Source organism: Monodon monoceros, unplaced genomic scaffold, assembly GCF_005190385.1.
Source record: "Monodon monoceros isolate NGI ecotype Baffin Bay Population unplaced genomic scaffold, NGI_Narwhal_1 Super_Scaffold_11, whole genome shotgun sequence".
Classification (NCBI taxonomy): Eukaryota; Metazoa; Chordata; class Mammalia; order Artiodactyla; family Monodontidae; genus Monodon; species Monodon monoceros.
This window is the reverse complement of record NW_021703767.1, coordinates 101,424,499-101,447,183: the sequence shown is the minus strand read 5'-3', so window position 1 is coordinate 101,447,183 and position 22,685 is coordinate 101,424,499. Positions and strand designations below refer to the sequence as shown.

Genomic DNA, 22,685 nt, shown 5'->3' with positions numbered 1-22,685 from the left:
TATTTAAAAAATGGAAGGGGGATCTGAATAGACATTTTCCCAAAGACGATGTACAAATGGCCAACAGGTACATGAAATGGTGCTTGGCATCACAGTGAGAAATGCAAATCAAAAGTACAATGAGATACAACCTCACCCGTTAGTACAGCTATTGTCAAAAAGACAAAAAAACAACACATGTTGGTGAAAAAAGGGAACCTTAGTTCACTGTTGATGGGAATGTAAATGGGTGCAGCCACTATAGAAAACAGCATGGAGGTTCCTCAAAAAATTAAAAATAGAAATATCATATTATCCAGCAATTCCATTTCTAGGTATTTATCCAAAGGATATGAAACACTAGCTCAAAAAAATATCTGCACCTCCATGTTCACTGCAGCATTATTTATAACAGGCAAAACACGGAAAAAATGTAAGTGTCCATCAATGGATGAGTGAATAAAGAAAATGTGATTTTATGTTATATATATAGTTGACTCTTGAACAGCACTGGGGTTAGGGTTGCTGACACTTCATGTAGCCAAAAATCTGAGTATATCTCTACAGTTGGCCCTCCCTATCTGTAGTTCTGTATCCACAGATTTCACCAACAGTGGATTGTTTTGTAATATAGTACATATTTCTTGAAAAATATCCACATGTAAGTTGACCCTTGCAGTTCAAGCCTGTGTTGTTCAAAGGTCAATTGTATATATATACAGTAAGTCCTCTACATAGGAACCTTCAAGCTGTGACCTTTCAGACATGCACACATATATTTGCATGTCCAATCACGAAAGTTAGTTCACATGTCTGGCATACATTGTCACATGCGTGCATCTTCTATAAGTGGTTGTGCTTGTGTGTACTTTACTGTACAGTACTGTATAGAGTACAGTAGTACAGTATCTTTGTTTCAAGTCCAGGATGTCTGGAAGCAAGCATAAAAGCAGCTGTGATGTAGCTAGTACTGCTAAGAAGCACCAAGCCATAACGATGGAAACAAAAGTGAAAATAATTGAGTAAGTGGAGAGAGGCAAAAAGATGGTAGAAGTCACTCATTGTTATAACATTGAATTCCTTGCTGTGCAACACAAGGAGCTTACTAATGAAGACCTGATGGAATTGGAGGCCCAGAGAAAGGATGAAGAGAGACAAGAGGAAGAAAAAGTAAATGAAGAACTGAAGAGACTTGTGATGCAGGAAATGGCAAGGGGATTTTCTTTATTTGAGGAGGCACTGTTAGTTTTTGAGGCACAGGACCCGAATGTAGAATGGTACATGAAGGTTGCAGCAGCTGTTCAGTATGCAATCCAGTGCTACCATGTCAACTATGATGAGAAAAAAGAGCTACTATCCAGATATCACTGGTTCGTTTTTTCAAGAGGGTAGATAGAATTGAAACCAGCAAGGAATCAGAACTTGTGTCATCAATGTCAGGCATGAGTGAAATTGCAGCTTGCCCTCCATCTCCTATTGCTGAGGATCCTTCAGCTGTACCATCTCCCACCTCCTCTCCCTCCTCCAGTCAGTAACTCTTCTTGCCTGTTCACTCGATGCCAGCCCCTGCATGCCAGCTGTTGTACTGTACTACTGTACTTTTCAAGGTACTACACTGTAAGATTAAAAATGTTCTTTATTTTTTGTGTTTGCTTCTTTATTATTGGTGTAACAAGTATTATAAACCTATTACAGTACAGTACTGTATAGCTGATTGTGTTACTTGGGTACCTAGGCTAACTTTGTTGGACTTACAAATGCAGTCTCAGGACAAAACTTGTTTGTATGTAGGGGACTTACTACAGACACACACGGGGATGTTATCCAGCAATAAAAAAGGAAATCTTGCCATTTGTGACAACCTGGATGGACCTTGAGGGTATTATACTAAGTGAAATAAATCAGACAAAGAAAAATACTATATGACCTCACTTATATGTGGAATCTAAAAATAAAACATAAACAAACCCTAAAAAACAAATTCATAGATACAGTGAATAGATCAGTGGTTGCCAGAGGTGGGAGGTGGGGGAATGTGTGAAATGGGTGAAGATGATCAAAAGGTACAAACTTAAAAGTGAAGACATCGCCCTTTCTTTTCAGTAAGTGCAGATAATTAAGCATAATTCTGAAACACACCAAGTCAGTAGGTGTATTTGAATAATAGGTGGGTTTGATAAAAATTTTTTATTAAGTATGAAATCCTTAACATTTGTATAGCTAACCAAGTAAAATTCTAAATAAAAATTCTTATAATCACTGTAATAAATGTGTGGGGAATACAAAACTGAAAGCATCTATATCCACCTTTGAGCTTTTTCCTTTCAGGTAAAGTCAAGATGTATTTTTATTAGAGTCTGCTAACATCTTGCTTTCAAAGAAATTGAAGCTGTATAAATAATTCATCTTGATATCAATATTTTTAAAGCACATTTTTATTGTTTCTGAAAGTAGTCACGGTGTTCAAATATAATTCACTTTTAAACTTTGAAAGTGTTTAATACTTGGAATTAATTTCAAGTTGACCTAAAGTAGGCATGTGTACATGTGTGGATGCCTGCATATATGTTGCATGTTTAAGAAGTATATTAATATCATAATAAATTTAATATTATAAGATGGGAATTAAACATGTGACATCAAAGTACACTTATACTAACAAATTATTTCTCTCAGCATCAAGTTCAATAGAAGTAATCACATTTCTAGCTAATGAATTCTTATCAGCTCCTACTATCCTTGAAAATAGGTGACACATTAAGTTGCATTATATATTGTACTCATGAACTCTTACCTGATGTGCAATTTTTTAAATAGACTTTTCCATTAACATTTACTGAAAAGACTAATATTTTTCATAAAGCAAATAGTAACTTAAAATAATCACAGTATATTTTTAATTTACCAAATACATAAACTTAAATTGCTACTCTTTAGTGCTATTGTGGCACTGTTTCATTCATTTGTTCATTACCTTTGTTTATTTGTATCACTAACCTCCTCATCATTAACTGTGTTCTCTCCCTGATTTCACACATCCCATTAGATGCAAATGCTTGTCATTTATACTTCCTTACCATCTTTGAAATTTACCTTTATCTTCCCTCTTCCATTATGCTGAATTTGTTTAATGCATCATGAATGACATCATGACATAACTAATAAGAAGCAACCGATTGTGAAGACTATGGTGTCCTTATTTGTGAGGGAGTGGGTTTATCTAAAAGATGAGGTTCTTCTTAGGAAGGTAAAATAAGTTTATTCTGTTTTATTATCCCCCCATGACAAAATGTTAGCAAGTTCTTCAAAACACAAAACAAACCAACCAGCAAAGGATATTATGACTCCATGGATTCCATGATGATGAAGAGTTGGTAACACTTAATGAAATCAGGAAATTTTAGTAAAATCTAGGCCAGCAGAAGTGGCTCTGCCCGGGCCAAAAATGCAGCTCCACAGCTGCACTGGGTTGGTGCTTACTCAAGATTCATCTTTAAGGGTCTCAACAATCTGCAGTAGCCTAGACACTCCCTTTTGTACTGTGTATGTCATATCCAGTTAAAGTGCTTACTCCCTTTCGCTGAAAGCACCCTGCATTTTCCTCCTCCAGCTTTACTGTCATTTCAGTTTCAATCTTAAATGGCACCTCTGTCCTATCTTTTTCTAGTTCTCAAGTGGATTTAACTTCTAACTTCACTAATTTCTAGACATGCTTGTTTCCTAAGAAATTTCTCATAAGCATTATACATTATTTCCAATTAAACCTACTTGTATGTAACACACACTCCATCCTAAGGATAAATTCAGAGTAGAGATTATACACCATACAACAATTTTCACATGGTGATTCTTAATGACAAACTGTCACATGTTGAATAAACATTTTCATGGTACTTTATCATATAAATTGATAATGTTATAGAAAGCACATAATATACAGATTATAAACTTTGCAGTCATGGACGTTAAGTTGCTCATATTTCCTTTCATGAGAGAAACTCTTACAAGGAGTATCCCCACCTGACTGCTTCCTATTGTAAGTGCCTTCAGGAACTGTCTCAGCTTCCAGGTTGAAGCCATGAGCATCTTGGAAAACAATATTGGAGGATATGGTGTTACAAACATGAAGGGGAATGCCCCACCCAGTGTAACGCACAAGGACTTTGAAAAGTTCAGGAAGTAGAATGCATACAAGGATCATGGAATTGGCTGGAATCTACAAAGTTACACTGACACCCTGAAGAAGGATGATGATAATCTGCGTATAGCTAAAGGAGGGAGTCAGAGAGCCTCTGCTGTCATTTAAAAAGAGGGCTTTAGCTCTTACAGTGTGGGACAGGACCAAATGAGGAACAGACTCAAGATATTATTGTTAAGAACACTGAGCTACAGAGACTATTGAATGCTCAGCCTAGGCAGGTCTGTTATGCTGTGTTTAGGGTCCTGGCTGAGAAAACCTGCGTTACTGAAGCTTAGAACGGGAATATCTGTGTGGATTCCTCTGAAGATTTTAACTGTGAGCCCTCAGAGTCTTCAGAGGGAGCTCAGCCTTTCCCATTAAAGTATTAGCAGTTCCTTGACATGAGAATAAGCTGCAAAGGTCTCTTCCCTGCCAGGCAACAAGTGCCCCCTCAAGAGCTGTCCCCACCTTCTTTTCTGGCTACCAGATTGATAACTGGGGTTAAATTCCAGAATAGCTCCAATGCATATATGCCCATTTTGATAACCCATAAAATCATCATCAGATTGGGTAGATGCAGCAATAATTCATTGTAGGATAGAAATGGTACATCGTGGATCAAGCCTGAGCAGGACGAGAAGGCCTAAGTAAATTGCATGAGTACACAGCCTCATGTCACCCATGTTTTCATCCTTCCCTCATCTTATATATGGGTATATGGAGGGAATATGAAAAATCCAAGCTTGGTTTATAGATAGATTGGCTCAGTATACAAAATGAACCCAAAATAAATGGAGGCTACATTGTAGCCACTCAGTGGTAACTCTGAATGACAGTGAGTGTGTGAAAATCTTCCCAATGGACAGAGCTATCGTTACAACCATTCATTGACTTTATGGGAAAGGAGATGTGGCCAGAGATGAGAATGTGTGGAATTATGGGCAGTGGTGAATGGCCTCAAAATTAAAAGACTGGAATATCAGATAAAAGAGGGTCTACGGGAGAGGCATGCGGGTGGACGTATGCAAAGGGGCGTCAAGTGACATTTTTCATGTCAGATATAAATGCCTATCAGCAAGCACTCACCATGGAAAGAATACTGACCAACCACGTAGACAAAATTACTCTGCCAGTTGATACTAAATAGTCTTTGTTATTGGCTATGCCAGACCTGGCATGACAGGTATAGGAATGGAGTAATCACTGGGTAAAAGATGGAGATCACACAGGAACCCAGCAGCATGAATTCTAACAATCTAGCTTCTGCCTTCTAAGAAAATTTAATCTCTCAGAAAAAAACAAACAAACAAAAATAACAATTCTGAATCACCCATATGGCATATTTCCTTGGGAAGACAAATTATCCTTTGTTACCAGGGATAACAAGTCATTCTCACAGAAATTGGCATCTATTCTGGTTATGGAGAATTTTTTTCTTACCCTCAGAGCCCCAGTCAGCACCACCATCTAGGGAGTTACAAAATGCTTGATATAGAGGCATGAAGTTTCACACAATATAGCATCTAGCCAAGGAACACATTCACACTGAAGGCAGTACAGGACAATGCAACTGATATATACACCTCATAGAAAATAATTAGTATGGTTATTTCTTGATGAAGGAAGCCCAATAAAACTCATGTTACCATTACACACACCTTAAGCTTTCCCAATAGACCCATGAAAACTCAGAATTGCAGTGAAAGTGGCCTCTGTGTAATAATTGCAGCAGAACTCTACGTTCTAGATATAAGGTTAAAAATAGAATATAATGGTACAATCACATATTTTCTAAACACAGATCACAATTTATGTATTAAATATTAAATATATATTTTAGACAGATGAACAGAATTAAGCATATTTAAATCTATATTACAGAAATAAATATGATTCGCCACTTGAGTCTTTGACTATATTTTCAATTGGGAAAAAAAAGGAAGCCAGAATAAAACAGACCATCAGGTTAACAAACTCATTTCCACTCTCAATTCTCAGAGCTAATAACGGTGTGCCACAGGAAATAGTAAAATAGACAAATGCGGACATACAATGAACTGACTAGAAATTGCATAATTTCAGGTATAGTATGATTTGAGGAACTTTACAGAAATTATGTTTACCCCAACTATCTCACACAAAGCGCTGAAATGGTACTTTAAATTACATCATTTGTTTTTTCTTTTAGTGTACTGCTCCCTATATTTAAGTACAAAATTCTTAGAGATGGATTAGAAGGGAAGGTTCTGCTTCCAGAAATAGTAGTCTAAATGGTTAGAGCCAGTCCCACTTATATATTGTTGGGAAAAATAAGTAATCTTGTCAACAAAAGTCCTCTCCCTACCAACAGAGAACGGGCAGAGAACAATCACATAACTGGATAAGTACTAATAGATTATACGTATGTAAGGTAAAACGAGTGATTATGGGGTCTGGACAGAACTTCATGCACTTTATAGAGAAAAGTATAAGAGACAAAAACTTTTCTCATTTCCTTGAGACAAGAAAATACACTTTGTGATTGCTTATCTTATGGGGGCCTCCTAAATTAATGTTGGAGGTTTGTGTTTACAGTTCCAGAATCAGAAGGCCCAGGACCTTGTGCTGTAAAATTAAAAGGTCTTGTGTTCTCAAGAATACACCCTAAGGAGGAGAGAAGTTTCTCCCTCTTCTTCTTTAAACAGAGAAGACTTAATCATCACATAATTTAGACACACACTCCTACTAAGGCAGTGAGGGATATCGATATAAAAACATTAAAATTTTTAAACTTGCTTTACTTCCATAAATGCCTTTTAATTTTGAGTCAAGTCAATGGCTCTCAAAATTCCCCTTGGGTATGCTTTGAATTTATAAATAAAATTTTATTAATATGGATTGATGGCATGGATTTCTTCACCAGTTATATAGTTCTGTTTCTTTAAGAGATATCGTCCCTGAATGGAAGAGATGACTGAGAATTCTGTTTAATAAAGGTGGCTAATTTAATAGATTGGTGATTTTGAAAATGAAACCATTCAATGCCAAGAAAAGGTGCCTTTTCTCCGAGGAACCAATACCACAGAGCCCAAGCCTTTCGCAGACAGATCATGCCCTTTAGGGTTTTAATGTGGGGACCAACACTGGTGCTGCCAGCAGATTTATTTTCCTAAAAATGTGGCAAGGGTGAAAGATCTAGCTCTGCTATTCATTATACAGTCCTTTGTTTAAGCACCTGCATTTCTGTCACACAACACATTCTTGCTTTCCAAACCAAACATACTCACATTCATTTTCTACTTTTATTATGGTATAATAAATTTTATTGGTCAGTGGCATTTCTGCTTTCTAAATTAAAAAAAAATGTCTCCCACTGTTTCTCCTTTTTCTATTCTCAATAAAATTATTCATTTTTTACCTCATTTTTTTCTGTCATTTCAGCAGGATTTTTAGTAGAAGGACAAATAAAGCGTGGCAGTTGCCATCTTAAACTAGAATCCTAAACTATAATTCTGACATGTGTCCTTTATTCCCACAGCCTGGAATATTCTTTATCGCCTGCCTTATCCCTAACATATACCTGAGAAAATTCTTAGGTAAATTTGAAGACACAATGAATCCTCCCTCCAGATTGGCATCTGAAACCCTTTCCCATGTTTGAAAAATTTATCAACATGTAGTTCTTATGGAGAAGTGATAATCTGCTTTCTACTACCAAAGTCACATAGTTCAGATGCTAGACTTCTTTGTTCCTTTGACAACTGACATGTAGAGTATGTGTATTGTACCTAAGACATTCCCATTTGATATACAATCTGGGGCTTTGCATTCAGATAATAATGGCAGAGAGAACCTTCATGTTAGATAAACAATATATTTCCCGTAAGTTCATGTTCTGTGTAGTTAACTGTGGTTGATCTCTGATACACTCAACCACGATCTTGAAACAGAGCAGAACCCTATGATCCTTCCCTGCCCATGTCCTTAGCCTGCCTCTTGTCTGTGGAAAAACTTTAGCCAAAGGATAAGTTAAATCAGAGAAGTGAGAGAATGCAGAAACAAAGGAAAGCAGTCAAAGGAGACAAAATAACAATAGTTTAGTCATTAAGCAAAGTCAAGGACCTTTAGTTCCTCCTCAAAGACTGTAGATAATATTCTGAACCATATCCTTTGAGCTGTCTTACAGAGACTAAAACCCTCAACAGGTGGAAGAAGTTAACTACATGGTTGCCACAATTCCGAGAACTGACCTCAAAGAAATGGGAACAAACCAATCCTGGTACTACAGACTAACTGTATTTAAAACAATGAAGATGACACTGATCAGACCACTGCATGACTAACTTCAAGATGACCGTCAGAGCCGACTGTGCTGTTTCTGCCTTAGCCCCCTCCCTCCATATGTAAATGCTCTTGCCCACTGACTGTCAGTGCGGGGAATAAGCCTTTGGGCAGGAGTCTGCCCTCTTCCCTCCACCCCTCCCCCACTTGATAGCCTCTGAAAGCAAACTTTCCTTTCCACAAACCTTGCCTCTTTATTGGCTTCAAAGGGCAAGCAGCCAGACCCCCACTTGCGGTAACAATTTTGACTGATACAGATACTGCAAACAGGGTACAGGTTTCTAGCAAGAGATCCTCAGGAAGTAGAAACAATTCGGAGCTCGGGTATTTTGCTTAATTCAGACTTAATGTGGTAAAAATTTAGTTTTAGTATTAGAATCTGGGATTCCAAGACATGCACTAAAGAGGTAACTAAATTGATATAGAGGATCTACTAGAATGAGGTGCTCATTGGAGCCTTTAGGGTTTTAGTTGGCTACTCCCTAAAATAGGAAAAGGGACACAAGAAATTTAATAACTGCAGTGTGGATTGGCTGTCACCAATAACACAGAAAGCATACAGGAAGAAAATACCATGCTAAAATTCTTATTTTATTCATCAACCCAGGAATTCTGTGACCTTGCTAAAGAATATCTTACTGCCTGTAGCCTCAGGGTAAAGAAAGCAGATGAAGTTTGATCCTATGTTTTGCTGAATCACGGCTCTATTTCATCAAACTGAAGACGCTAGTAACTGTTAAAGTAATATACCATTATTTTAGATACCAGCACTATGAAAAAAGAAACAAAAATTACTTACCTCAACTCCTGTGGAAGCACAGAAATGAGACCGCTGGTCACAGTTGGCCTTTTGGAGGGCCAACATTCAGCCTACCGTATTCCTCATCTATCACTGTCTTTAAAAGTATAACCAAGCAGGACCCTATTGGCCCTTCCCAGAACACACCCCTCCCCGCCCACGTCCTCTTCCTGCCTCTTGTCTGTAGAAAAACTTTAGCTCCCTAGGCTTTCCCTGAGTTCCAAAGAGTGAATTTAATCAAAGTGAGAAAATACAGAAAGAAAGGAAAACAGTCGAGCAAGGCAAAATAATAATGGTTTCGCCATTAAACAAAGTCAAGGATTTTTAGTTCTTCCTCAAGGGCTATAGATAATATTCTGAGCCACATCCTTTGAGCGTTTTGCAGATACTGAAACCACCACCAGGTGGAAGAAGTTAACTGTATGCTGCCCACAAGCATGAAGACCCCAGACAGGTTGGAACCAGAAGGTTAATGATGCTGACTCCCAATTACCTCATCACCAACCAACTAGAAGAATGTTCACGAGCTGATCATGCGCCCCATCACCCACCTCCCTCACCCTATCTTAAAAACCCTTTCCCTGAAAGCCTTCAGGGAGTTGAGGCCTTTTAAGCACTAGCTACTCAGATTCCTTGCTTGGCACCCTGCAATAAACGCTGCACTTTCCATCACCACAACCTGGTGTCAGTAGATTGGCTTTACTGCATGTAGGCAAAGGGACTCAAGTTTGGCTCAGTAACAAAAGCAGTATTTCTCAACCTTGTCTATGCATTGGAATTGACTGGGAGCTTTAAAAAATCCTGATGCCAGAGTTCCTCCCCAGGAATACCAATGCAATTAGTTTGGGGAATGACTTGGACATTAGGAATCTTTAAATCTCCCCAGCTGATTTTGAAACAGCCCATGTTGAGAAACACTGAATTAGGTAGCAGCTGAAAATCCTCTGGGGATTGTCAATTAAAGACAACTTTGAAAAGAGGCATTATATCAAAAGATTTTCAGTGTTTCATTTTCACAATTTACATTAGTATTTATATTATAGAAACTCTGGGGACTGTAGATAGGAGGTATTCTGAGTACATAATTACAGAGTGGCTGAATTAATACCAGTCTATCTGCTAGAGTTTCTAGATTCACTATGGTAGCATAACAGCTGTGAGTGGTCCACACAATTGACCAGGTGCCACTGATAGACAATGCTAAATTGAATGAAAATGCCAGCAAATCCAAGTACTATGTTGAGAAGTAACTTGAAACAATTTTGACAGAAAGAAAAATGCTGGAGTGAATTTAATATGGACCATCCACTCCCCAAAAATCCCCTGGAAGGGCCCAAAGGACATTTTCTCCACCAAGGGCAAGGGATATGCTTTGAGGAGGGGTGTCATCATCTTTGACAAGTGATTTTTGTGGCAATTTTGTATAGAATATAGAGGCTGGTAGAATTTTCTGTGGTTGAAATGGATTCAATTCAACTGCAATTAAGGGAGTGAGATGACCCCAAGGAGGTAGAGATCAAATAGTGGCACAGAGCTCCAGAGACAAAATGGGTATGGTTGTCAGGATAGATTTCAGATATAGTATAGTTATCAAAATGGTCTGCCTTAAGGAATCTTTGTAGGTTTATGCTAATTGTTCATGACCCTGAGGACTGAAATACAGGGCAGCTTCTCAAAGGTCATCTTTATTTTAACTACACTTTACTTTTGATTGTATAACTGAAAAATATATTTGTATGTATATTTACACACATATGTATATGTACATATATACACACACATATACATATATATATATGGTGTGTTTATATATGTAAAATAAAATCCTATAAACAGATTTTGAGTCATAGTGCCTAACACATTTCCTAGAAATGTGTGAATTTAGAGACTCAGAACTCATTGAATGAAAGGGAGATTATATACTGCTGTGAGACTCTAATAATTTCTGATGTATGGACTTGGGTTCTTCCTCTTAGCCTCTTCTCAGTGAGGCCAGGAAACATTCTTCAAGGTAACTATGCCTAAGGAGAGAAAAATGCAAAGATATTTCAAGGAATTTTAAAGACAGACTGTCAGGTAACACTTCAGATACTGTCACATTGTTATGTCAAACAGCTGTATCATTTTAAACATCACCAGAAGTATAAACTAGGCCCCATTGTTCCATATACTTTATTATAATTATTATGAATGTTATTTTCAATGTGTGAATTACATGAAAATTCATTTTAGAAAACATGATTTTGATTCACATTTTCCTTTTGAGATATAGCATATTTTTGTATCCATTCATATTTCCCTGGAATTTTTTTGATGTCCTAATTTTTTGTTTGGGTGGTTTATCTTTTTAAATTTACGTTTAGAAATTCTTGATATATTCTGGATACTAATCTATTTTCAGTTATATTTGTGCTAATTATTTTCTCTTTTTAGAGGGTTTTTCTAATAGACTCTATTTTCAAAGCAGCTTCAGGTTCACAGGAAAATTAAACAGGAAATACAGAGAACTACCATATACACATTGCCCACACACACAATCTGCCACACCAGGGTAGAACATTCGTTACACTTGATGGATGTACTTTGACACATCAGTTTCACCCAAAGTCCATAGTTTACATTAGGGTTCGTTCTTGGTGCTACACTTTCTGTTGGTTTTGACAAATATATACTTACATGTATCCACCATTATTTTATCATACAGAACAGTTTCACTGCCCTAAAAATCATCTGTGATCTGCTTATTCATTCCTCCCTTTTCCTCAACCCATACCCTAGTATAGGTTATTTTTCTGGTGGAAAGTAAGGAGGGGAGACAAATAGTAGAAAAATACGTATAAAAGAGTAAGTTGCAAGTTGATGTTTTCCTTTGGATAAAATAGAGTTGTGTTGAGTGGATTGGGAATGCCAGGTGAAAAGGGCAGATTGCATTTGGAAATGGGGTAGTCAGTAGAGACTTCAGGAAGAAGAGGGAGTTAGTCACGTGGGTATCTGAAGAAGAGCCTTTCTGCAGAGGGACTAGCAAGTGAGAGGCTCTAAAGTGGAGCATATCTGCCTTTATGAAGGAAGAGGGGAGGCCAGTAGGACTGAAGCAGGGTGAGGCATTAACAGGAAGTCAGATTACTCAGGTGCTTGTACCTAGCCATTCAATGAGTTTTGCTGATTTGTGGTTTCCTCTGAGTGAAATATCAAGACATTGAAGAGGTTTGAGCAGAAGAGTGAAATGGTTTGATTTATGATTTAAAAGGATCACCCTAGTCACACCCTTGAGGACAGAGAGTAGTGTGAAAGGAAGAAATTTACTGTAATCTAGACAAGAGATCACAGCATACCTGGATTGGGGTACAGTGGGCATAGTGAAATGTGGCCATATAATGCATTTATTTTAAAATTAAAGAGAACAGGTTTTCTGGAAGATTAGATGTGAAGTGAGTGAAGGAGAGAAAGTATTGAGTCACTCATAACCCTATCTTTCTGAATTCAGTTTGTAAAGGCTGATGCAAGACTCTTTAATGTTCATTTTATCATCAGGAGCACCCAGTGCCCAGTAGCAGCTGTGCCAGCAGGACCAGAAATAGTGATGACAGCATCCAGGTTCTCTGGGAGTAATGTCAACAGTGGTCTTCAGTCATCAGCAGCAGTAATGGTGGCATTCCAACCTGACACTTATTTTAGTATAATCTGTTGTTGGATCCGTTGTGGATCAGGCTATCTGTTCCTGCTCATTTCCCAATCATTATTTGAACTATACAAATATTTGAGCTACGTTTTAAATTCATTGCTACTAGGTTAACTAGAATTGATTTCTATAAATAAGAAACTTGAGTTATACAAAGATTCTTCTGAGTCTCTAAGTACAAGCACAAGGATTATATTTTATTCAGTTTGTGTGCAGGGGCCAGTTACACAGTCATGCCTCAAATATAGCTTTTTGTTAAATAGAGGAATGAACTATTAGTAAAGGAGTAAATTGAGGGATGAATTAAATTAATGGATTAAAAATATTTGGGGTTGTATTATCTTCTGAAGTGTCTAAGAATTTTCTACCATAGAACTTTTATTTATTTACAACTATATATTAGTTAAAAGTGGGGTATATTCAGAAGGCAAAAAGGCAGCATACATAATTCAAAGCAAAAGAGTAATCTTTCGGCCGGCAGCGTCCACCAGAGCCGCGGCGAGAGCCAAGGCCCGAAGGGGAGCGCGTGGCAGCCGCAGAAACGCAAAACTCTCTGTTCCCTCTCCTCGCTGAGCGGCGCCGCATCGCTCGCCTCCATTGGCTGCCCTGAGCGAGCGCCTCCGCCCCAGGAAAAGGAGAAGAAAAGGCAGTGAAGAAGACCACCATTTCCCCCCACAGACCAAAAGGAGACTAGAAACCCTTTCTTACATGATTCCTGGGGACACGGTCTTCAAGCAGTCACAGTGGCGGGAACAGCAGCAGCAGCATCAACAGCCCGGGCCAGGCCAGCTGGGTGGAGAGCAGCTTAAACCACCCCTCCGCCCGGTCCAGCCCCCATGCGCCCCGGCCCCCAGTCCGTGCCGGGGCGATACACACTGTGTCAAGGCCCTTACTTCCACATCAACCAGACCCTGAAGGAGGCCCACTTTCACAGCCTAGAGTACCAAGGACGGCCTCCCACATGACGTGCCAGCACTTTCTTGCCTTCTGTGAAGGGACAGCGCTGTGCAGATATGATATATCAACGATGTTTTAAAAAAATTGCACCAAAAAATGCCTGTTGGTTTTCAGTCTGTATTTGAAATAACAGGTTAACAGGTCACTGTTTACTTGTGGTTTTGCTGCACTACTGCAATTTCAAAGGGGCTTTGAAGCAGTTTTTTATAGGATTCTTTTGAGGGTGGGTATCAAATCCAGGGCAAGTTAACAGTAGAAGGAAATCTCATCTGCAAGTCGAATCCATAGTTTGTCCAAGTCAGGCTAATTTCCAGATCTGTCAATTAGAAATGCTGCTTTCTGTAAAAAGGTCCTTTAAAAATGAGGGATCTTCTTTGGAGAAATGCCTGTTTAGGTCTTCTGCCCAGTTTTGGATTGGGTTGTTTATTTGATATTGAGCTGAATGAGCTGCTTGTAAATTTTGGAGATTAATACTTTGTCAGTTCCTTCGTTTGCAAATATTTTCTCCCATTCTGAGGGTTGCCTTTTCTTGTTGTTTATGGTTTCCTTTCCTGTGTAAAAGTTTTTAAGTTTCATTAGGTCTCATTTGTTCATTTTTGTTTTTATTTCCATTTCTCTAGGAGATGGGTCAAAAAGGATCTTGCTGTGATTTATGTCATACAATGTTCTTCCTATGTTTTCCTCTAAGAGTTTTATAGTGTCCGGTCTTATATTTAGGTCTCGAATCCATTTTGAGTTTATTTCTGTGTATGGTGTTAGGGAGTGTTCTAATTTCATTCTTTTCCATGTAGCTGTCCAGTTTTCCCAGCACCACTTATTGAAGAGGCTGTCTTTTCTCCATTGTTATTCTTGCCTCCTTTATCAAAAATAAGGTGACCATTGGTGCATGGGTTTATCTCTAGGCTTTCTATCCTGTTCCATTGATCTATATTTCTGTTTTTGTGCGAGTACCATACTGTCTTGATTACTGTAGCTTTGTAGTATAGTCTGAAGTCAGGGAGCCTGATTCCTCCAGCTCCATTTTTCTTACTCGAGATTGCTTTGGCTATTCGGGGCCTTTTGTGTTTCCATACAAATTGTGAAATTCTTTTTCTAGTTCTGTGAAAAATGCCATTGGTAGTTTGATAGGGATTGCATTGAATCTGTAGATTGCTTTGGGTAGTATAGTCATTTTCACATATTGATTCTTCCAATCCAAGAACATGGTATATCTCTCCATCTGTTTGTATCATCTTTAATTCTTTTATCAGTGCCTTATAGTTTTCTGCATACAGGTCTTTTGTCTCCTTAGGTAGGTTTATTCCTAGGTATTTTATTCTTTTTGTTGCAATGGTAAATGGGAGTGTTTCCTTAATTTCTCTTTCAGATTTTTCATCTTTAGTGTATAGGAATGTAAGAGATTTCTGTGCATTAATTTTGTATCCTGCTACTTTATGAATTTCATTGATTAGCTCTAGTAGTTTTCTGGTAGCATCTTTAGGATTTTCTATGTATAGTAACATGTCATCTGCAAACAGTGACAGTTTTACTTCTTTTCCAGTTTGTATTCTTATTTCTTTTTCTTCTCTGATTGCTGTAGCTAAAACTTCCAAAACTATGTTGAATAATAGTGATGAGAGTGGACAACCTTGTCTTGTTCCTGATCTTAGAGGAAATGGTATCAGTTTTTCACCATTGAGAACAATGTTGGCTGTGGGTTTGTCATATATGACCTTTATTATGTTGAGGTAAGTTCCCTCTGTGCCTACTTTCTGGAGGGTTTTTATCATAAATGGGTGTTGAATTTTGTTGAAAGCTTTTTCTGTATCTATTGAGATGATATATGGTTTTTCTCCTTCAATTTGTTAATATGGTGTATCACATGATTGATTTGCCTATATTGAAGAATCCTTGCATTCCTGGGATAAAGCCCACTTGATCATGGTGTATGATCCTTTTAATGTGTTGTTGGATTCTGTTTGCTAGTATTTCGTTGAGGATTTTTGCATCTATGTTCATCAGTGATATTGGCCTGTAGTTTTCTTTCTTTGTGACATCTTTGTCTGGTTTTGGTGTCAGGGTGATGGTGAACTCATAGAATGAGTTTGGGAGTGTTCCTCCCTATGCTATATTTTGGAAGAGTTTGAGAAGTTTAGGTGTTAGCTCTTTGCTAGATGTTTGATAGAATTCACCTGTGAAGCCATCTTGTCCTGGGCTTTTGTTTGTTGGAAGATTTTTAATCATAGAAAACTCTGTTTGCCAACAAACACATGAAAGAATGCTCAACATCACTAATCATTAGAGAAATGCAAATCAAAACTACAATCAGGTATCACCTCACACCAGTCAGAATGGCCACCATCAAAAAATCTACAAACAATAAATGCTGGAGAGGGTGTGGAGAAAAGGGAAGGGAACCCTCTTGCACTGTAGGTGGGAATGTAAATTTATACAGCCACTGTGGAGAACAGTAATGGAGGTTCCTTAAAAAACTAAAAATAGAACTACCATATGACCCAGCAATCCCACTACTGGACATATACCCTGAGAAAACTATAATTCAAAAAGAATCATGCACCACAATGTTCATTGCAGCTCTATTTACAATAGCCAGGACATGGAAGCAACCTAAGTGTCCATCGACAGATGACTGGATAAAGAAGATATGGCACATATATACAATGGAATATTACTCAGCCATTAAAAGGAAACAAAATTGAGTTATTTGTAGTGAGGTGGATGGACCTAGAGTCTGTCCTACAGAGTGAAGTCAGAAAGAGAAAAACAAATACCATATGTTAACACATATATATGGAATCTAAAAAAAAAAAAAAAAAGGTTCTGAAGAACCTAGGGGCAGAACAGGAATAAAGATGCAGATGTAAAGAATGGACTTGAAGACACAGGAAAGGGGAAGGGTAAGCTGGGATGAAGTGAGAGAGTGGCATGGACATATATACCCTACCAAATGTAAAATAAATAGCTAGTGGGAAGCAGCCACATAGCACAGGGAGATCAGCTCAGTGATTTATGACCACTTAGAGGGGTGGGATAAGGATGGTGGGAAGGAGACACAAGAGGGTGGAGATATGGGGATATATGTATATGTATAGCTGATTCACATTGTTATAAAGCAGAAATTAACACACACAGACAAAAAAATGAGGGATCTTCAATTTTTTAATTTCAATAAACTAGTAAAGAGTATCTACTTTTAAAAAAAAGAGTAATCTTTTTATTATTAACAATAAAATTATTTTATATAACTTTATGCAGAGTATGAGATCTACATAAATCTGAAACACATATTCCACATGTATTCTTGATTTTCATACATCATTTATGAGAAGAGCAGTTTTTAAATTGTAGTTTGTCATTTCTGAAAGCTTTATGTCTTGTTTTTTCCCTCATTTGTATGCCCCAAAGCCTAAAAACCTAATATTATCATTGTTGCATGCTCTATTTTATACATAGACACACACACAGGATACATATTTAATATATTTCTGTAACTATGGGAGAGTGTGTAGTTTGTCAAGCAAAGCTGCTACATCCTAGGTGGCTAAAATTGCAGGCATGAGTACCAATATGTTAACATGATGGTAGAACCTCCTGACTTTGACATAAAAGCTTTAAGTAATGTCTTAAAGAATATAAAAACATTTTTATACCAAAAAAACTCACTTAGTAAGTTAATTGGAGTACATGAGCTAGGATTAAATATCTCTTATTAATTAAACTCATATAACTCACATTGTTACATTGTTTTTGATATTTTATCATTTCATTTTGATTCTTAGAGTCTCCATTTCTTTTTTATATTACACATGTGTACTTGCAAATTGAATACCTTTCACATTAGAGTTTTTTATGTTACTATATTGTAACATAATTATCTTAAACTCTCTGTCTGATAATTCCAAACTTTGTGCCATATCTGAATCCAGTTCTGACACTTGCTCTGTGTCTTCATTCTGTGCCATTTCCTGACTTTTATCATGATTTGTAATTTTTTGTTGACATATCAAGTAATAGGAACTGAAGCAAATAGACCTTTAGTGTGGGATTTATATGAAACTGGCTAGGAGTTGAGCTGTGTTTAATGTTTATTATAACAGTAAGCACCAAATTTTTTATCTTCCTGTTGACTTTGTGTTTCCCTAAAAATGTTTTTCTAAAGATTCTGTATGCCTCGCATCATTTCCAGCTATAATTTCCTGTTATTATATTGAAGCCCTGTTCAAGTGGTACTAAGGAATTGAGAAGGTAATTTTTCTATCATTTTTTGATTAAATCTCAGTCTTTTAGTGGGCCTGTGTAGGTTGACAGTGACCTTCACAAGTGGTTCTTATCTTTTTTTTCACTCCCACTTATGTGAGGTTGAAAGGCTAGTGAGTGCTTGTGTTAGGTAATTATACCGCTGCCTATGTGGGCTAAGGTGCTGGTCAAGTTTTTTCACTGGAGAGTAGGCCTTATATGGAGTGTACACTTGGCCTATTTCACAATAGTTATTTTACCTCTTGCCGAAGACAGGAGGTAAGTTTTCTTAGCTGCTCAGTGTGAGGAACTTGTAGGTTCCTAGAGCTAAAACCACAAAAAAGTGTGAGAGCCCCCTCTAAGACTGTACTCCTCCAGGAGTTTCTCACTCTCAAAAGAATCCAAATTTGGCCTCCAGCAATTCATCAAAATTATCATTTAAGTGTTCTACAAGTTTATGGCTCTGGCAGCTTCTGTTCCAGGTTAGCTGTGTTTCTCTGTAGTAGCCTGTCTCTCCAGATTTTGAGATGGTGATTTGCCGTGCAATCTCAATTTTCTGATGTCTAAGGAAAACTTTGATTTTCAGTATGTTCAGCTTTTATCTTGTGCCCACAGGACTTCTAAGCTGTTTACATGTCATAGCTGAACTACAAGTCCCATCTTTATATTTTGACCTCATGAAAATAAAACAATATTCAGCATATAAAAGATAGCAGGTATGTAGAATACACAGATAGTTGCCCTAATTGAGGAGAAGTTGGAATTAGTAGAAAATGAAATTTGGAAGTGATGTTAACATCAGAAAGAGATAACAATAATAGGGTAAGTAGAGAATAGTGTATGAGAGAATAAAAGCAACAAGTAGAACAGATATCAGCACTGTAACTTCTAAAAATAAGCGAACCAAAGGTAAAAAAAATGTGTATAATATTGTGGTGTGTATGTATATATAAATAGAGCAGCCTTAGAGAGCCTATGATATAGGAGATCTTGAAATTAGGACAACAACCAGCTCAGTTCTAAGATATTTCATTCACACTGGGGCTATTGCCCCAACGATTCCACATAATCAGTGTTTAAAAATAGTTTTTGTTGCTTACAGTACATTTATTAGATTAATATCTATTATTTCCATTTTAATCTGTTACTGAGAAGACACACTTTCATTTATTTAAAAAATAATTATTAAGCATACCCTATACACTGGAGATAAGCAGGTAAGTGAGAAAAGGTAAAAGGATTATTTAAAATAAATCTAAATAATCTTGAATAATTTATTCTTCTATTGTTTTCTTTTATTGCAAGAAAATATCATGTAATTACAAATGATATTCGAAAGCTCACAAGTCAAGTCTTTTATATTAATACACCTTGATACCTATAAAGATTGATACTAATTATATAAACTTGTGGCAAATACTTCTTTATTTAAAGAGACAGAAATATATGTACCTAGTAAGAATTATGTTAAGGTAATACTGAAACATAACAGAATATGCATTTAAGACCTTCAAACAAAAGTGAAGATATTATGTTACTCTGATCTGTGAGTTGCAAATTATTTACTTTGAACATATTTTATGTAGGGTACATATGAATAGTCTTATCTTTCCACATCATAAACTTATTCCATATTTCCCTATGATAAACTTCATATACTTAAAAAGCAATTAAAAATATCAATACACTAAAACATTATAAATCAAAAACCAAGATGAATACTGTTTTCTCAATTATGGCATGAATTAATCATGATTTTATAAACATGAGCCAACACTGCATTAATAATTCACTTAAAACCACATAAAACCCCACTTCCCCTCACAAAAGCACTGGAATCACAACTAACTGCTGAACAATCATCGACAGAAAGACATTGGAACTCACCAAAAAAGACACCCCACATCCAAAGACAAAGGAGAAGCTACAATGAGATGGTAGGAGGTGTGCAATCACTATAAAATCAAACCCCGTAACTGCTGAGTGGGTGACTCATAAACTGGAGAACAATTATAACAGAGAAGTCCACCCACTGGAGTGAAGGTTCTGAGCCCCATGTCAGGCTTCCGAACCTGGGTATCTGGAAACAGGAAGAGGAATCCCCAGAGAACTGGGATTGAAGTCCAGTGGGATTTAATTGCAGGACTTTAACAGGACTGGGGGAAACAGAGACTCCATGCCTGGAGGGCACACACAAAGTAGTGTGTGCACCAGGACCCAGGGGGAAGAAGCAGTGAACCAGTAGGAGAATGAACCAGACCTACCTGCTAGTGTCGGAGGGTTTCCTGCAGAGGCAGGTGGGTGGTTGTTGTTCACCATGTGGACAAGGACACCAAAAGACACAGACTGGCTGAATGGATACAAAAACAAATCCGTATATATGCTGTCTACAAGAGATCCACTTCAGGCCTAGGGGCCCACACAGACTGAAAGTGAGGACATGGAAAAAGACACTCCATACAAATGGAAATCAAAAGAAAGCTGGAGTAGCAAGACTTATATCAGACAAAATAGACTTTAAAATAACGACTATTACAAGAGACAAAGAAGGACACTACATAAGATCAAGGGATCAAATCAAGAAGAAGACATAAGAGTTGTAAATATTTATGCACCCAACATAGGAGAACATCAGTACATAAAGCAAATGCTAATAGCCATAGAAGGGGAAATCAACAGTAACACAATAATAGTGGGGGACTTTAACACCTCACTTACACCAATGGACAGATCATCCAGACAGAAAATTAATAAGGAAACACAAGCTTTAAATGACACAGTAGACCAGATTGATTTAATTGATATTTATAGGACATTCCATCTGAAAAGAGCAGATTACACTTTCTTCTCAAGTGCACATGGAATATTCTCCAGGACAGATCATATCTTGGGTCACAAATCAAGCTTCTGTAAATTTAAGAAAATTGAAATCTTATCAAGTATCTTTTCCGACCACAACACTATGAGATTAGAAATAAATTACAGGGAAAAAACCATAAAAAACACAACACATGGAAGCTAAATGATATGCTACTAAATAACCAAGAGATCACTGAAGAAATCAAAGAGGAAATCAAAAAATACCTAGAGACAAATGACAACAAAAGCACGATGAACCAAAACATATGGGATGCAGCAAAAGCAGTTTTAAGAGGGAAGTTTATAGCAATACAAGCCTAATCCAAGAAACAAGAAACATCTCAAATAAACAACCTAACCTTACACCTAAAGCATTAGAGAAAGCAGAACAAGAAAACCCCAAAGTTAGCAGAAGGAAAGGAATCATAAATATCAGATCAGAAATAAATGAAAAAGAAATGAAAGAAATGATAGCAAAGATCAATAAAACTAAAAGCTGGGTCTTTGAGAAAATAAACAAAATTGATAAACCATTAGCCAGACTCATGAAGAAAAAGAGGGAGAAGACTCAAATAAATAAAATTAGAAATGAAAAAGGAGAAGTTACAACAGACATCGCAGAAATACAAAGCATCCTAAGAGACTACTACAAGCAACTCTATGCCAATAAAATGGACAGCCTGGAAGAAATGGACAAATTCTTAGGAAGGTATAACCTTCTAAGACTGAACCAGGAAGAAAAAGAAAATATGAATTGACCAATCAAAAGTAATGAAATTGAAACTGTGATTAAAAATCTTCCAACAAACAAAAGTCTAGGACCAGATGGTTTCACAGGTGAATTCGATCAAACATTTAAAGAAGAGCTAACACCCATCCTTCTCAAACTCTTCTAAAAAAATTGCAGAGGAAAGAACACTCCCAAACTCATTCTACAAGGCTACCATCACCCTGATACCAAAACCAGACAAAGATACTACACAAAAGAAAATTACAGACCAATATCACTGATGAATATAGATGCAAAAATCCTCAACAAAATACTAGCAAACAGAACCCAACAACACATTAAAAGGACCACACACCATGATCAAGTGGGATTTATCCCAGGGATGCAAGGCTTCTTCAATATACACAAATCTATCAATGTGATACACCATATTAACAAACTGAAGAATAAAAACCATATGATAATCTCAATAGATGTAGAAAAACTTTGGACAAAATCCAACACCCATTTATGATAAAAACTCTCCAGAAAGTGGGCGTAGAGGGAACCTACCTCAACATAATAAAGGTCATATATGACAAACCCACAGAAAACATCATTCTCAATGGTGAAAAACTGAAAGCATTTCCACTAAGATCAGGATCAAGACAAGGATGTCCACTCTCAACACTATTATTCAACATAGTTTTGGAAGTCCGAGCCATGGCAATCAGAGAACAAAAAGAAATAAAATGAATGTAGATTGGAAAAAAAGTAAAACTGTCACTGTTTGCAGATGACATGAAACTATAAACAGAAGATGCCACCAGAAAAGTACTAGAGCTAATCAATGAATTTGGTAAAGTTGCAGGATATAAAATTAATGCACAGAAATCTCTTGCATTCCTATACAGTAACAAGGTCAGAAAGAGAAATTAAGGAAACAATCCCATTCACAATTGCAACA

The 22,685-nt window shown here is 37.1% G+C and overlaps 1 pseudogene; it reads left to right on the top strand.

Annotated features, from left to right (window-relative positions):
• Nucleotides 1–9,715: 9,715 nt before the first annotated feature.
• Nucleotides 9,716–13,922, top strand: LOC114890331 (annotated as a pseudogene).
• Nucleotides 13,923–22,685: the final 8,763 nt, after the last annotated feature.